This window comes from Lycorma delicatula, chromosome 12 (assembly GCF_047948215.1).
Source record: "Lycorma delicatula isolate Av1 chromosome 12, ASM4794821v1, whole genome shotgun sequence".
In the NCBI taxonomy this organism is placed as follows: Eukaryota; Metazoa; Arthropoda; class Insecta; order Hemiptera; family Fulgoridae; genus Lycorma; species Lycorma delicatula.
Genome location: NC_134466.1, coordinates 16897035 through 16913113, shown reverse-complemented (window position 1 = coordinate 16913113; position 16079 = coordinate 16897035). Strand labels below are relative to the sequence as shown.

Below are 16079 nucleotides of genomic sequence, written 5' to 3'. Positions count from 1 at the left end.
GTAATATAAAACTATAAGTAACTTTTAAGACGTTATGTTTATAGTTAATTTATACTATTGTTTACATTTATACATTTAATTGTTATACATTTATTTGTTTATTTTTATTATTGATGCTTGTAAATAATTTCCATGTTAATTATTTTTAATATTATTAAGGGAGACTGGTTATTCCTGCTGAATAACTTACCATCTTAGCTATCTGTTTTATGATTTGTTTAAAATGTCTAATACTTGTGCTTTACTTCCTCACACAAATGATTTAAATGTAAGCCTCAAAAAGTTTTGTTGAGAAACTCAAATTTGTAATAATACTATTGTGAAATGTATAGTGCATTTATTCATTGAACAGGATGTAGCTAATTGGCACCTTCCTGGAGTAAATAGTAATGAGGTGGTAGCTGCATAAGGCATTTTGGAAGAAAGAGTTTCATTAATTAAATAAATATTGACTCATTAATTAAAATTAAATGAAAAAAATATGGTATTTAGAGAATAAAAACTAGAATTTAGATTTTTAAAGGAAGAAAAACATGGAAGAGGTTTCTGGATGTTTTATCTTCTTTTACTGCTAAAAAGTGTTATTTGGTCTATATACAAATATATATATAGACCACTAAAACTACTGTTTTTTGGTGTATTAATTTTACTTTTTTAAGTGAATATAATATGATTTTTACTTCATGATTTTTTTCATAAACTGTCATAGAATTATATATAATCCAACAGAAGAAAATGGAACATAAATGGGTGAGATCGTAGGGGTTATGTTACTTAATTGGCTTAAGTTAATGTGTAGCATTAAGTATCTTCAAAATAATTGTTTTAAACTAAATTAAAAATGACTAGTCATTATTAAAAAAAATATATATACTTTTCAAAGTTTATTCATTGCAATGAAATGTTTTTAAATGAAATTCCTTTTATGACACTTTTACAGATAAAACATTGTCCAGTAGTATATAATTCTGAATGAGTTTGTAAATGTACTATATTGTTTGTTTTGAAGAAGCCACTGTAAGTTATTAAAAAAAAGTTATAATTTAAAAAAGGAAATAAGTCTTAAGAATTCTTGAGAAAATTGTTTTTTTGATCAAGTTATTTTAATTTGGCATCCTAATCCGAATGAAATTATAAAGTGAATTCATCTAAAATCTTTTATTTTGATCTTCCTGATAAATTTGGTAATTACAGTCATTCAGTTAGGGTGGTTCAATTATAAATGTGTTAATCCTATTGTCAATGTAAAAAAGATGTGAACTATAATAAAATAATGTGCAGAATCAATAGCCAAGAGTGTTGTAAAAGATTGATTCAGTTTTGTTTCTGATAGCTATGGTACATTTCAAAAGTTTATAAACATATCTTATTGTTTGTTATTTATTATTATTTTCCTATCATATCTTCTAAGGATCACCCATGTATAGTCCCAAGTTCTTTGTTTTCCAAATTCTTTCATTTTTCCCCTAAATATTTCTCCTTTCTTTGGTCGATTCACAGTGTTTCTTTTTCTGTTTCTCTGGAGATGTAGATTCTTCCCACTAGTTTTCTGAAAGATTTTATTAAAAACTATTTCTTTGGAAATATTTAATAATTTGAGATCTTCATTTTGGAAATTACACTTAAAAATTGAACTTTTGAGTATGTTTGTTTTATAATGTTGTAGTGTTATTGACATAAATACTTTCAATATTTTAACCAGAAATTCTCTATTGAATCATATGCCTCTAGGAATTTTAGAAAAAATAAATATTCCAGATGTAATTTTTTGATAAGATTATTATCTTTTAAAGATCAGCTGTATCAAACCAACTAATATTTTTAATTTAACTGTCATTTTCAATTTTTTATCTTTACTAGTAATAACTGTTTTTAATTGGCTTTTAAACTGAAACTGAATAACATTTGGTAATAATACTTTTTTTATCTAAAGAAAAAAAAAATATTTTCTAATTTTTTTCAACTGGAAATAGGGCAACTAGTATTTCAGACTTAAATTAAGTATTACTTAGAGTAATTTAAGTAAAACTTATGAAAAGCCCAATTTACTTTTGTTATCCTTTTGAAAAACAACATTTTTTAAAAGTTTTTTGTAACCAGCAAGGTCAGGTGGAAATGAAAACATCAAGTTTAACTTTGTACCATATTGGATGCCTATAAAGAAAGAATGGAGTAATACACTAATAGGCAAAATTATACTTGCATATAAGATATATTTTTTCATTAATTTCTATTTTATTGAAAAAATTGTTAAAATTAAATTATAATTACACACCATAATTTTCTGTCAGGTTTTAACTTATTTATTTTTAATTTTTGAGGTTAATTATTTAGTTGAAATTATTGATTAATTATTAAGTTTTTATTTTTTATATTTTCCAGACAGAAATGTTGGACTGGTATGTAAACGGCCAGGTATGTAAACGATTGGGTCCAGATCATAGTCCAGATCAAAAAAATACAGTTTTAGAAGGGATTCTAGAGAATGTCCTACAAAAAGCAGAACATTATTCTTACGATTCTTACATTTGGCCTACATCGGATACAGGTTCTGACCTTTCCAACATGACAACTCTGCAGCCCTGAAATTATGGATTCTTACAGGTGGTTCAAAGTTATTTTGTACTAATTATAAATTGAAGGGGATTCAAGTTATTGATGAAGCCATTATCAAAGTGGCATTCATGATGTAAAAGTATTTTTAAAAATTCAAATCTAATGATGTTTTGATCTCATTGAATCAAACTCCTCTCATACACTCGTATCTTTTTACTCCAATTATTATTTGCCTGTTGTAATAGTTAATTCTTAAGTGAAAATTTATCCTTGGAGTAGATTTACAATATTATAATAAAACAGTATACTGCTTTCTAAGTAGTTATGCATTTTCAGAACTGATATTACAATTGTTTATCGACAAAGATGTTGAATATCATTACATATGAAGTTTTATTGAAAGTAGCTAGAATATGTGTATTCTTCAGATTTACGATTAATTGTAAGTATCAGATTAGAAAGCATCGTAGATATAAAATATTAATTAGAAGTAGATTTGTATCTATTGTTACAAATCTTAGAATTCCTGTTTATGCCCTTGTTCTCTTTAGAGTACAAGATTCACTAGAGTCAATATATGAACTTCCCTTGCATAATACATAAGTTTTTTTTGAAAGCAGATTGTATTTATGTTCATAGTGGACTCTACACACTGCGGTGCATTCATGTCATTAAAATGAAAAAAAAAAATTCTTTTGAGCTTCTAGCTCGTCATTTAGTTGAAAAGCAAGTAAATTATAAATTAGATTTATTTATATTTTTTAATAAAAAAAATTGAACTGAACGGAAGCCATCGCTCTGGTACCCACTACATATATACTTTGTAATTAAAAATTATTTTTTGTGACGCATGGAGGTAAATTATTTTATTTTTCCAAACAAAAAAAAAAAATTATGTTTAAAAAATATTTATGACAATCATTACATTTTAGAATACTTATAAAGTGTTATCACAAACAGGCAGTTGACACTCAGTGCAGTTTTTGCACTTCGTTGTTTTTTATAGTTAATTTATAACATGTGGTAAGCAAGAATCTGTGAACTTTTTCCTCCCTATTGTGTCTTGCTCAACAGATGAACCAGCAACTTCTGTAGATATTACTTGATGACCTGTAGGGGTCTCAATTACAATTTTTGTAGTGGAAATGTGCATCAGTTGGACATTTGACCTGCGAGTTTCAATCATTGATTTGACTAGTTCATGACATTCTGTTATTTTTTGTGATAACATTTTATTATTTTCACAATAATTTCTGTGCCATGAGTGAACTTATGTATCGCATGTTGTAGAACTTAGCCATCGGCCATCTTCAACATTGATGTTTAATGGTTTATACCTTCTTAGCATTTGTTCCATAGTATCAACGCCAGTTTTATATTTATTATAGTAACTGATGATATCAGGTTTCTTTTTCAAATCGTTACTCACAGTCATATGCGAATACATGGTTGATATAAAAATTACGGCTTTATTTTTCTTTGGGACATAAGAGCACATAGTCAGTATGTTGTGAAAACCAAAAACAGTCTGGTAGTTCTCTCGGAGCCATGATACTAGGTATATGGTGTTCATTTTTTTTATTGTGCCATAAATTGTGAGATTCTACGATAGCAAGTGCAAAGTGCAAGTGCAAGTGGCAAGGGGCAAAGTTGTGAAAAAATTGTCCATGCAGATGTTTTTCCCACTTCCTCTGTACACGGATGCAAGTTCATTTACCACTTTCTCTCCCTGATATTTTTTTTTGTTATTTGCTTTGCCAGTGTAAATTATGCCATGCAAGGATACTCATTTTTCAGCATCGCAAATCCATCTAATTTTGATTTCATACACAGCAGCTAGCTTCAAAGGCATATATTGGGCAAATCCTGTGCAACCTCAAACAGGTTATTGCTGCTCATCAATCATTAAATTCTCCATAGGCTTATACATCTGAGATACTTTTGCATTGAGCATTGTTCACAGATCACGAATTGGAGCTGCCGTAACTTCTTTTTTGCGTTGACTGCAAGTATTACTGTCATCAAATGTTATTAATTAATCTTAACTGGTTTATGCTGTCTTTGTGTTTCTACAGCAATTTTATTTTCCTAGAATTACTCAGATACTCAATAATGATGTTGGCATATAAAAATAAACAAAATGGAAACACTTTCTATTATTGAAATATAAAAAATTGGAATATAACAGTAAGAAGGAACCCGGGTGCGAAACAACGTTGGTAAAGTTGGGTATGAACATAAGGGTTAAGGGTGTAAGTAGGAGGTTACAGAATTAATGGAGCAAGAAGGTTTGAATCTCCCTCTACTAGATGATATTTTTATTTTTCTGAAAGTAAAAATCCATTTTGAGAAAGAAAATTGAATATTGGTGTACATATCTGTATGTATTTTTACGCTGTCCAAAAAGGAGTGTAATGTAAAGGAGAGTGTATGTCTGTTCTACCGTAGCAACTCAACAGTTGAACCGATTTTAGATGTTCTACTTGGAATCATTTTACTGGGAGTGCATAGGTTTTATATATATATAATGTTTAAAAAAAATTTGAAAAAGAGGCATTTATTTAGAACAGTTATTTTATTTAATATTTTAGATATTGCAAATAATTGAAAGCAAGTTTATCTTTGCAATAGATTTAAGACATTATAAGTATACACTTAGAAGTCAAGCTGTTTTACAACTAATGTATCCTTTCAAATTTATCTTCAATTTCGTTGAAGCACAAGATAAATTTGAAAGGATATATTAGTTGTAAAACAAATTGATCGTAGTTTAAGGGGCGATAGTACACAAAATTTAGTAATAATATAATAATAATTTTGTCCCCCAAAAGATTATCTTTCACGTATTTTAGTATTATCTCTGAGCAATTTAAATACTTATATAATTTTTAATACTGGCTCTTAGAGGGGTATTTTATGTTAAAAAGAATTTTTTTTTTTTTTTTTTTTTTTTGGCTTTGCTAGAATTATTATTGCAGCTTCAAGTAAGCACTGGGTATGAATGTCTGTAAATAGTTTGAGTTGGTCGTTCATTTGTTCTTTGGTTAAATACAAAAAAGGCCTCAAGAAACCAAATGTATAGTTTAAAAACTCGTCTGGGAAGTGATGAAAAAAGCACTTGTGGTTGTTTAGATAAAAGTTCAGGTGACATTTGTAGGTTATGTCAAATTTCAAGCAATGTAGTACTAATGTAGCATACTGATATTTAATCATATTAATATGCCCACTGTTTTGGATATTACTGTAGTACCAAATCAGTACATGTAGTGAGAAAAATATTAAAATAAACGTTTTATTACACACCCCAGTTATCTTCCTCTCTTACACACACACACAGAATATTGACACCAATCATGTGTAGACTAAATCACCATTGAATAAAGTGCTTCCATCTCGTCAATTGTAAAGCAGAAAATCCACCCTTTTAAGTTAAATTTAAATTAAGATTACAGGTACTTCTTACACTACCCAACAGGTAGTTAAACAACTTAGGTGTAGAAAAAGAAACGTTTTTGAAACAATGTACAATAAGGCCTTGCAACAGTAACATTTTGTGTAAAAGTCTGCTAAGTTATATAACAGCTTTCACCCTTAGCGATCACCACATAGACATTACCACTTCATTTGTAAAAGGTTAGAAGACCTTATAAATAAGGAGATCTAATGCAAAATACAGATATTTACTGAAAAAGAGAGAAAGAATTTTTTCCTACTCGCACCACACATTATCTGTAAAATAGCATACTTTAATTTTGAATGAACTATAACAGATTTGTTGAAAAACATTGAAAAAATAACATTTTTTAAAGCCTATAAACAAACATCTCTTAAAAACTCATACACATAGATGTAAATTCCTTGATAATTTGCCATCCACCATCAACTAAGTATTTAATAGAATTCACCCAAGATATGATTGAAAAGTGTTATGACATTGTAATTGAATACAAGCACAATCAACATTCTGGTATATTAATGGAGCTAGCTATTAACCTAGAAGCAGATGATAAAAGAAAAAATCAGATATTTGATGTTTAATGCATTCCAGATCAGTTTACAACTTATCAAAATATTCTTAGATGAATGTACTAGAGCAAAATCTGCATAAGATATATATAGCTTTCTCTTACTGTAAAATTTATGTGAAATAGATCATTAATAAAAATTAGAATAGGTCCTTAATAACAGAGCCCTAGGGATTATACAATTCACCCAAAGGTTATTGCTCACACAAACACCCACACTTATGCATTTCATTCTTTTTTTGCATATAATACACAAACCATTTCAAAGCTAGACTTCTAATTTCAGTACTGTACATTTTAAATAAAGGCGAATTTGATGACTTTCAGATGTTATAAATAACAAAAAATAATACAGAAACAAGCATTGCAAATTCATTACTCACCCTCCTGAGTCCCAAATTACACGAATAAATTTTTTGATAAAACCTAACCAACTTTTTTTAATTACTTTCTCTAGAAATTAAAAAAAAAACAAAGTAAAGTGGGCTGATAGTTGCCAACCACATCTAAAGAGCCTGATTTATCAACTGGAACAATTTCTGCAGATTTCAGGGTGTAAGTAAAGTTACGCATAACAAGACTACTATTGTTTATGGATAAGATAGGAATACATGAACAGAGATTTCCTTAACACAAGCAGAACAGATCTTATCGGTACCTGGTTTTAAGAGACTATATATATATCAAGCTCATAATAACTAATAGCATTTAAAGAATGGGAGAATTAGTGATCATGATAATTCTGCATGATTCTATCATTCACAGTACCAGTGCTACTGATAACTTTATTAGATACTACAACAAAGTATTCATTAAAAAAATATTACCATTTATACATATTTTTGATAGTTTATTTGTAATAGATATACCAATATACTGGTTTATAATTCTCCACTATCTTTTGGTAGGTAATTCCCTCATTTCTATAATATTGTTTTTTAGCTGCCACAATCCACACATCTATTTTTTTCTAATGTTGATCCCTGGCATTGCAATCTATAATTGAATTTCAAATTAACTAGAACAAAGTAGATTTGTTAAAGAACAATTGACATAAATAATGGAAAAATAATCTTTTCCACCACTTTATTTGATTACATTTGTATGGATAGTATGACAATCTGGTCATTTCTATCCACCCCAGTTTTACTTTTATTAAAATTGATAATTATATCCAGTTTTTTGTTTTTGAAGTCAAAAACTAAAATGTGTCCCCTTAGAATGCACGTGTACTTTGTTCACTGAAGATAAGGCTAATATATTTCTAGTGTTTTTCCATTTGACACACAGGAGATGATTTTTTATCATGTAAACAGACTAGTTTCTTTTTACTAAATTTATTTTTGGCAGCTCTTTCCAATAGGACATCCAGCTTTACTCTGTCGCTGCCATTAACAAATTAAAAACAGCTGTAGAGCTGTAAAACCGGTCCATGAATATTGTATGTCCCTTGTCAAGATAATCCCGGGCGATAATGCCAGTGTTTTTCTGTAACAAAACCCCAAAAAAGGAGCGTCAAGATAAAAAAAAGAATTTCTTTTTCCAAAGAAGTCTTTGGAAAACAGTTTTCCCACTCTTCATAGCAGTGTTGGAACTCAGAACTGGAATATCCTTCAGGTGTCGGTTATATATTTTTTTAATATTTTCTACCGTTCCATAATGGTGTCCTTTGAGGTGTTTTTTAAAGTCGGGAACAGGAAAAAGTCGCAGGGATTCAAGTCAGGTGAATAAGGTGATTGAGGAACTACAGGAATGTTTTTCTTTACCAAAAACTCATTAATTGAGAGTGCATTGTCATGATGCAGCATCCAGTTGTCTTCAATGGCTGGTCTCACACCAGCAACTGTTTTATGGAGTCTTTCAAGATTTTCTAGGTAAACATATCGATTTACAGTCTATCCTGTAGGCAACAATCTTTATGGAAAATTTCATTACTATCGAAGTAACAAATTTGCATTGTTTTAATTTGCTCATTATTGCTTTTTTGGGACGCAGTGAATTTGAAGTATGCCACTCCTTCGTCAGTGTTTTGTTTCTGGGTCGTACTCAAATATCCAAGATACATTACCAGTAATAATATTTTTTAGAAAATCAGAATTAGTTTCAATTAGCCTTAGAAAATTGTTGCACACTTCCACCCTGTTATTTTTCTTTCAACAGTGAGGTTTTTTGGGACCAATTTTGCACAAACTTTTTTCATATCCGATTCGTTTGTAAAAATTTGATAAATTGTGGTACGGTTCAAATTCAATTGTTCTGGAATCATTCTGACAGTTAATCGCCGGTCGTACTGTACCAAGTCTCTGATTCGCTTAACATTGTCGTCACTTTTTTGACATTAACGGTCTTCCCGAGCGTGGATCGACCGCAACTGATTCCCGGCCATCTGAAAATGCTTTCTTGTATATCTATTACATAAAGATGAAGAGGGGTTTTGTTTGTTTGGGATAAACAAAAAACCACTCGATCAAACGCAACCAAATTTTTACCCATGTTTCTTGGCATAACTGAGAAGGTTTTTTGATGTATTTCATTTCAAAAAATCTCGAAGAACCAACTGATAGATTGCTTTCAAATTTTCAGGATACATTTGTATTACACCAGGCTTCCCTGGTGTAATACGAATAAATCCTGGTTTTAAGCCACAGACCGAGGCTCTAGCTCCCTTGAACATTAAAATATTTATTATTTCTTCACTACCAAGGAGCGTGAAGTTGTAAATTAAAGATATTCATTACGGAAAAAATAAGATTAATTCTTTTACTTCATTATTATAATAATGAAATAAGTTATGAATTTTTGTCGTCAAAAGTGTGTGTACTTTAGTTATAGCTACTGTTATTCTAACCCACCAGGTCAGTCTAGTGGTTAACTCTTCATCGCAAATCAGCTGATTTGGAAGTCGACAGTTCTAACGTTCAAATTCTAGTAAAGGCAGTTACTTTTATACGGATTTGAATACTAGATCATGGATACCGGTGTTCTTGGGTTTCAATTAACCACAATTCTCAGGAATGGTCGACCTGAGACTGTACAAGACTACACTTCAAACCCATCATCCTGTGAAGTCTTATGGTGATTCCGAAGGCTAAACAGAAAAAGAAAAGCTACTGTTATTCTGTCTTTTTCTAGTTTCTATATTTTTTTGTTATTTATCAGTATTATCAGTATATAGGTCTGAATATTTGTTATTTATCAGTATTATTCTCGAATAATGAACAGTGTGCAGGTCCAGGGGAGCGTAGCCTTCTAGGTAGACGGGAATGGCGACTGAAGTTAACTCTTTGGGTGTTCAAGGCACCGTCCCTCTGTAACACAGGAATGGTGAGCGCTGCGCCCTTGGGAGGCCCTGACGGGTCGAAGTTTTATCTTGGCTGGGGGTCCAGGTTCCGACTAGTCTTTAATAAATTACTGAATTATTTGAAAGATCTTTACATAAATTTATATGAATAAAATTAAACGTTTTTTATCCACAAATATTGCTGTTGTACAAACAGCAGTTGTTAAAATCTAATTGAAGTATAATCAACAAAAAAATAAAGAACCTTAATTTTCTTCATCTTAAAATAAAATAACTTTATATTAAATGGAATAATAGTTTTTCTCGAATGATTTTTATTAATATCTCATAAATTGCAATATTTTATATTTATATATATTTTCATTCTTCAATTATTTTTTTAACTCTTTGCCGGTGGATTAAAGATATTTTAATAATAATTTTTCCATATAAAAAGCTTAATTTGTGACTGTAGGCTCATCCTCAAAGATTCAAATATTGTATTATTTTTATTTTTGCAAGTCGCTTAATAAAATATTAATGAACAAGTTTGTTGTTAAATAAAGAATTTTTGCTCAGGAAATGGAAACTGAGAGTTTTGTACTTCAAGATTCATAATGGCATGACAAAGACATACACCAACAATCTATAAAGAACCTCAAATGCCTTTATCAGGCATGATGGGTAAAATTACATTTACTTGTGTAATATAAATGTTGTTATAATGATACTGCAAATTAATAATCATGGTCTGCAATTCAATGGATATAACAGAGGTAGCCAAACGTCTGAATCTATGTAGTTGTAAATTCCATTAAATAAAATAAATTATTACATGAATTTTATGCAAATCTATCATTTATTCCATTGAATGAATTATTCAATTTTTATTATTATTTACTGTGAAGAAAATTCAGTTGATAAATTTAACTTACTTTTGCCCTGTCAATAAAGCACATTTTATACATTTTTTCAGTAGCAGTGGTCTATATAAGTTATTTGTAAATCTATGCCTATTGTGTATCACCTTACACTATAAGTAGTTAAATGAAAGAAAAAATTTATTGGCTGAGTTATCTGAAAAATTCAAACTGAACAAATTATTATATTACAAAAATAAAAATCTCTTAATCCAACTTTAGATAATGAAGTAAATTTCATATTGTGTGTATTTAAAATAAAATAAACATGCTAAACAGATGACAATTGAATGGAGGAGAGTTTTAAACAATAGTGAAACTCCATACGCAACAGACTCAGAATTTAAGAACACAAGGAGGTTTCATAAATCCTACAGAGTTGGCAGTATTATTGTAGTAAACATCAAAAAGAACTACAGATTTTTACAAGATGCAGGTATTTTAAGGTATAAATAACTATTACTAATTATATTTAATTTTTTCATTTGTAGATGGCTTGGTTAAAAGAAGAAGGATTTGGAGATATCATGGTTTGGTCTGTAGTTATGGAAGACTTCAGAGGGTCTTGTGGAACAGGAAAATTCCCATTAATGAATGCAATGGGACAAGAATTAGATGGTTACACAGTAAAATCTGAATATGATGGTCCTTAGGAAACTTCTAATCCTGTTGGTGGTGGTGGTTATACAACTAAAGATCGTAAGTTCTTTACCAAAAATAAAATAATAAATTATACTGTATACATTCTGTATAACGATAACCAATTTTTAAATCGCTAGTTTAATTTACTTACTTAATGTAAGAATTATCTTATTGTTCCAAGCTGAATGAAATTAACTAACTGTGGAGTAGAATAGAAATATTATGTGATAGATTTTTTTTGTGAATTTTGAGTATCCAAATAACCTTTACTTTTTGCAACCCGGTTAAATAATTATTAAAGAAACCATATTCTCCTCAGTCTGTATGTTTAGAATTGACACATTTTTAATAACCATCTCATTATCTAATATATAAAAATAATATAATCTCTATAATCATTATGTAGAGTTATTAATGTCAGTTTATAAATACCAACAGAAATTTTTCCACTAAATTTCTGCTCATACATCTGTAGTTAAATAAATGATTCTTTACTGAGGATGTCCATTAGATGCCATAACTTAATATCTGTTAGTTTGCCAGAGTGGCTGTCACAAAATTTAAATTCGAATAAGGCTTGGCATTTTTTATTCACTATAAAATTCAGTTATCACTAAGAGACTGTAAGCGAGTATAAAACTGCTGTTGCTTAGAAGATGAATATATAATCTCATCGGTTGTAAGTGACCTTACATGAAATACAAATCATTCATGAAAATTAGTAATGTACAAACATCTCCAAGAATGAGCATCCAACACCAGGCATACTAGGAAAAGAAAGAAATGTTTTTCCATTGTATTTTTCACTTTGTCAAAAATATTGTTATAAATCATAATGGGATTTTGATATGTAACAGACTTCAGCTGTTGAGGAAGTGTGAGGAATATAAAAAATATAAGTGATGTTTTTCATTGTCCATTAATTACAATAAATTTCCCTCATATTTCATTATTTATATGTGAAAACTTATTCACAGTAATTTTATTGATGTAGTTCAATCTCTCAATAACTTTTAATTTATGTTTGGTAGTTGCAATTGTAAAGCTCCATTTGTTTTATTTCTTATAGACTTTTTTATTCTTAATCTTTTATTACTTTTCCTTCATCTTCTGGAATACAATAAATCTTTTTCATTCCCTTAACATCTACACTTTTACAAATTATTTGAAATTCTGTGTTATTTTAAATACTGTTACTCTGTTAAAAGAAATCAACATTTATCTAAATATCTAAAATGTCCATACCACAGTACAGACCCCAGTTAGAAATCAGATAAAACCCACTAGACACTCCAAGGGAGGAATGGATCCAGGACTAATGAAGAGACTGAATAATTAAAAATCCAGTCCATCTATCTGTAGTGGACCACATAATAAGAAAAACAGCCCCATCAGTAGGAGTATTTCAAGCTTCGCTGTGGACACCTAGTTTCCACTTTCATTTCCTTGAGAAATTATGGTACCTAGGATGGGAACTGCGTATTAGTGATCAGCAACCTCAGCTCAGTTAATGTATGCCTCAATTAATCTCTATTCTTTACATATTAAACAGCTACCTGAAAACAAATTTAACCTTTCTTTATTAAGCAAAACAGTCTTCCATTCCTAAAATTGTATGCCCTGTGGAATTATCTGACTGCATTATACACCATTCACCCAGACCCCCCAATGGAGGGTTAAGTGGTGGTAATCCTTTACTTGAGTGAGTAGATAATATTCCTGATATTAATTGATATGCGATGCTACTACCTCAGATTCAAGTAGCTACTAAAAGTAGAACTTTTAATGGATTTGAATCCCCTACATGTTACTGTTTTTTTTACTTTTTTCATAAGGATAAAGAATACAGAAATTTCTCATGAATTGTCAGACTGAAATTGAACTGATGTAAGTGCCTAATTGTAATTGTGCTTGTATCCATAACGTAATGTAATTTTTAAGTAAATTGTATTTGAGATTTATAATAAGATGGATATTTTAAGACTTTACATACAAAACAATAGAAAAGTAAACAAAATAAAATATCAAACACATCAAAATGATGTGTTTGATATTTTATTTTATTTAATTTTCATTTCTTTTGTTATACTTTTTTTTTAATTATCTATTATTGCTTTAATTTTGTGTTAAGAACATTAAATATATTGTTCAAAAGATAATTGAATTAGTTTTAAAAAATAAAATTATAATTAAATAATAATTAAAATTATTAAACACGAATTATCATTAATCAAAAGATATTGTTAATTATTATTATTGTCATCAACAAAATGTATAAACTTGAGAAATCTATAAAAATGCTGTAGAGCTTTATCAGTATTTATTTAAAACAAATGAAAGTGAATTTTCTATTATTTGTGATAAAAAGGTACAATAAATTTGAAATTTAAGATAAAAATTACTTTCTATATTAGCTTTTTATATTCTTTACTAGCAGTAATGAATTACAGTTCTTTGAGCCATACCCAAACACTAATTGTATTTAAGTGTGATTATTTACTCGTTTTCTTTTAATTTCAATTGTAGATATTATCTTAAAAGTAACTGGATGCAACACAATCTTCTCTATAAATCTTCCAAATGTAGATATACCAAAATAACATGACAGACATTCTGCTCATGACGGCATTCTACGTACCTATATAAAACACAAAAATATTCATCCTTCCAAACCAATTATTGAGATTTTCAAGACCTGTCAACACCTTCATCAACAAATACTACAAGGCCACACAGGGGGCACATACCTTTTAGATAATTGCCGAGAGATGGATGGAGCAATTGCAGTTCACAAACCTATCTAAGTATATCAAATTCCTTCAACTTTTCTATTCCCTGTTCTATAGTTGTGTAGCAACTATTATATCGTCTACGAGCCTGCTTCTTGCTCTTCATATACTTACAGAGAAAGCAAATTTCAGATCAGTTGAGTTATATCCTGACAAATATGTAGTGCATCATGAAACACTGAATAACAGGACCTAAAAAATTAAATTAGAAACTAGCATTAGAATTTGGATATGAAACTTATAAATATAAAAAAGCCTTACAATCTTGATCGATACACTATTAATATTTGGTACGTAACTACAATTTACAATAATATCTATTTGTATAAATATATATATTTTTTTTCAACAATCAAAATTTTTTTTAAAATACCTAGTATTTCACGATGGGCTTATTAGGGATTTTCCTGTGCCTTCTTCATTTAAATGAATATACTTTTGCATTTGTCTAAAAAAATACTGGTGATGTTCAGTACTACAAATTACATATTCACTCTGTTCACTGTAGGGACTGGCCATTGTGTATAGTGAACATCATCATTATCAGAGAAAGTTAGTCTGACAGGTGTCTTCTTTATCTCAGTTGTTGCTGTATGTGCATCATAATCATAAAAAAGAATGGAAAAGATAGTGTATACCAGGAAAAATATTATATAATTTCCTTATTTTCCCTCCTTTTTTAAGCTGCAAAACCAGCAAAATGTTGAAAAATTTGAATATTTTTGTTCAGAAAACTAAAAGTCTAATGAATATATTTTTTCCACAGCAAATGCCGTGTCATGTGAAGAGGAAGACTATTAAATATCATACCACCCAGATAAAGCAGATTGCACTTTGTACTATATGTGTGAAGGTGAAAGAAAACATCATATGCTATTCCCATAAAATCTTTTGTTCAATCTGAAAATGTCTGTGATTGGCCAGAAAACGTAGAAGGCTGCATGCATTTTACTCAAGCAACACAAACTGTTAAGAGGAGATAAAATAATTATTATAATAACATTAAGTTTTCCTATTTTTTTTACAATGAGCTCATTTTCTACTTAACTTTACACTGGTATAATTGTTTATTCGGTCTACCTTTTTTTAATTTTATTTAAGATTGGCCATTATTTTGTACTGTACATAATAATTATTATCTTTAATTTAAAAATACTCTTAATAGTTCTGTTTTATTATGCAATTTTTTTTTAATAATGTGTATTTTATATCAAGTGACGTTATTTGGTTTAAAAAGTTATTATGATTACTTTACTGCTTTTTTTACTGTAATTACTTATTTCTTTTTATTTTTTTTTTTGTCTTCAGTCATTTGACTGGTTTGATGCAGCTCTCCAAGATTCCCTATCTAGTGCTAGTCGTTTCATTTCAGTATACCCTCTACATCTTACATCCCTAACAATTTGTTTTACATATTCCAAACGTGGCCTGCCTACACAATTTTTCCCTTCTACCTGTCCTTCCAAAATTAAAGCGACTATTCCAGGATGCCTTAGTATGTGGCCTATAAGTCTGTCTCTTCTTTTAACTATATTTTTCCAAATGCTTCTTTCTTCATCTATTTGCCGCAATACCTCCTCATTTGTCACTTTATCCACCCATCTGATTTTTAACATTCTCCTATAGCACCGCATTTCAAAAGCTTCTAACCTTTTCTTCTCAGATACTCCGATCGTCCAAGTTTCACTTCCATATAAAGCGACACTCCAAACATACACTTTCAAAAATCTTTTCCTGACATTTAAATTAATTTTTGATGTAAAGATTAAGTATATTTCTTACTGAAGGCTCGTTTAGCTTGTGCTATTCGGCATTTTATATCGCTCCTGCTTCGTCCATCTTTAGTAATTCTACTTCCCAAATAACA

General features: G+C 29.5%; 1 long non-coding RNA gene across 1 annotated transcript; it reads left to right on the top strand.

Annotated features, from left to right (window-relative positions):
* The first annotated feature begins 2414 nt into the window (after nt 1–2414).
* On the top strand, nt 2415–15314 carry LOC142333275 (uncharacterized). Its single transcript, XR_012758577.1, has 3 exons — nt 2415–2604; nt 11273–11480; nt 14979–15314. It is a non-coding gene; the product is annotated as an uncharacterized LOC142333275 (long non-coding RNA).
* The last annotated feature ends 765 nt before the right edge of the window (nt 15315–16079 follow it).